This window comes from Oncorhynchus tshawytscha, linkage group LG30 (genome assembly GCF_018296145.1).
Source record: "Oncorhynchus tshawytscha isolate Ot180627B linkage group LG30, Otsh_v2.0, whole genome shotgun sequence".
Classification (NCBI taxonomy): Eukaryota; Metazoa; Chordata; class Actinopteri; order Salmoniformes; family Salmonidae; genus Oncorhynchus; species Oncorhynchus tshawytscha.
In genome coordinates, this window is record NC_056458.1 from 48,333,688 (window position 1) to 48,336,250 (window position 2,563).

Genomic DNA, 2,563 nt, shown 5'->3' on the forward strand with positions numbered 1-2,563 from the left:
TTTAGGCAATACCTTAATCTATTCATCGATAAATGGGTCTTAATAGAGATACCGATGTTGATAAATGTAAGTGACACGTGTGACAACATGCCCCCTATTCTCCCCTACTGACGACAGATCAGCTCCGAGAGAGATATTTCCGCCTACGGCTGCAAATATTTAGGCGGCCTGTTCTAATGTTTACTCAATAAACCCCCCATTTTTCTCCTCCCTTCCCGTTCTTTCCTCCTCCCTTCCCGTTCTTTCTCCCCCTTCCCGTTCTCCTCCCTTCCCGTTCTCCTCCCTTCCCGTTCTCCTCCCTTCCCGTTCTCTCCCCCCTCCCGTTTCCTCCTCCCTTCCCCATGGGCTAGGTCTGTTTTCCTAGTGCGACTCTGCGGCCCGTTCCTTGCCCTCTGCCCCGTGCCTTCAACCTCGCACATGTTCAGGGGATGCAGCTGGAGAACTACAAGGAAATCCCATTGTACGCCACTCGGGTGTTGAGGATCAGTGTGACAGATGTGTTGTTACCTATCCTTACCGTATAGGGCGGCCCATCAGGAAGTACAGGATCCAGTTGCAGAGGGAGGTGTTTAGTCCCAGGGTCCTTAGCTTAGTGACGATCTTTGAGGGCACTATGGTATTGAACGCTGAGCTGTAGTCAATGAATAGCATTCTCATGTAGGTGTTCCTTTTGTCCAGGTGGGAAAGGGTAGTGTGGAGTGCAATAGAGATTGTATCATCTGTGGATCTGTTAGGGCGGTATGCAAATTGGAGTGGCTCTGGGCAAGTGTGCCCAGACTTTAGTTACATTTTATACAAATACTTTTCCACCTTGTTCCTAACGAGGTCTACCCCTCCCCAATATTTAATGTATCCTCATTGATTGAAGGGTTTACACTGCATGCTGTCCGCTAGCTTAGCATGGTCTGGCTTGTAGCCACTGATCGCTAGCCTCAAGCAGGTGTCCAGGTGATCATCTGTTAGAGTGGACTGGTACTTTGACTTGATGTTCTTCATGTCTGACTCACAAAGGTAGGTTGATTTTCCCCCCCCAAAGAAAGCTGTCAAGTAGATGGCAACTTTTTGGATATTTGTCCTCCACGACAAGGTATCCAAAAGTGTTCCCCTGATGCCCCCGATTCGATTTGGAGGCAACTTTTGCCAGAGTCAAAATGACGACTGATGTCTCCATGTGAAACAATGGAACAGATATGTTCACATAAATGTTCACCTGTTCAACGTATCGACCACAGTCACAAAGTGCAGGTGCTTTTCCCTGACCTTTGAGCTCGGACTTTTTTGTTGTTGTTGAAAAAAACCTAATTTTCATGTCGCAACAATTTTACATTTTTTTTGTTTAAAAACTATTAATTTCAACAATATATTTTGTCTTTTCCTTGCAGCTCTAAATTGAGCTCATTCAGCCGAACAGTTACGGCGGCCAACAAAAAAAAAACCTCGATCTAAATTTGTCTTCCAACTGCTCGGATTCAGCAGATTAAATCTCTCCAGGAATGTACCTCTACTAAGCCACCTTACATCCGTGTGTTGCAAGAGGTCCGTGTGTTCAGCTTCACTTTCTTCCAGTTGAGACATGAAGAGGCGCCTCTGCAGACTTCTGGCCCGAGTCGAATTCACGATTTTGAAAGCAATATCCATGACATCCATGAATAATTTTGCACGCCCAATTTTTCAGTTTTTGATTTGTTAAAAAAGTTTGAAATATCCAATAAATGTCATTCCACTTCATGATTGTGTCCCACTTGTTGTTGATTCTTCACAAAAAATACAGTTTTATATCTTTATGTTTGAAGCCTGAAATGTGGCAAAAGGTCGCAGTTCAAGGGGGCCGAATACTTTCATAAGGCACTGTATCTTGACTGCAACATATTTAATATTTATATTATTTACAGTTGAAGTCAAGTTTACAAACACCTTAGCCAAATATATGAACTGCAAAGTCTCTGAAGCTGAGACTCATATCTCCCCTCACTAGCTTTAAGTAGCAACTGTCAGAGCAGCTCACAGATCACTGCACCTGTACATAGCCCATCTATCTACCTACCTCATCCCCATACAGTATTTATTTATTTATTTTGCTCCTTTGCGCCCCAGTATCTCTACCTGCACATTCATCTTCTGCAGATCTACCATTCCAGTGTTTAATTGCTATATTGTAATTACTTCACCACCATGGCCTATTTATTTCCTTAACTTACCTCATTTGCACTCACTGTATATAGACTTTTTGTTTTCTTTTGTTCTACTGTATTATTGACTGCATGTTTTGTTTACTCCATGTGTAACTCTGTGTTGTTGTATGTGCCGAACTGCTTTGCTTTATCTTGGCCAGGTCACAGTTGTAAATGAGAACTTGTTCTCAACTCGCCTACCTGGTTAAATAAAGGTGAAATAAAATTTTAAAATACATTTAAACTCAGTTTTCACAATCCCTGATACTTAATCTTAGTAGAAATTCTGTCTTAGGTCTGTTAGGATCACCACTTTATTTTAAGAATATGAAATGTCAGAATAATAGTAGAGTGATTTATTTCAGCTTGTATTTCGTTCACAACATTCCCAG

At 42.2% G+C, this 2,563-nt stretch overlaps 1 pseudogene; it reads left to right on the forward strand.

Annotated features, from left to right (window-relative positions):
- LOC121841373 overlaps window positions 1-2,563 on the forward strand; it is a 44,235-nt pseudogene that overhangs the window by 39,300 nt on the left and 2,372 nt on the right.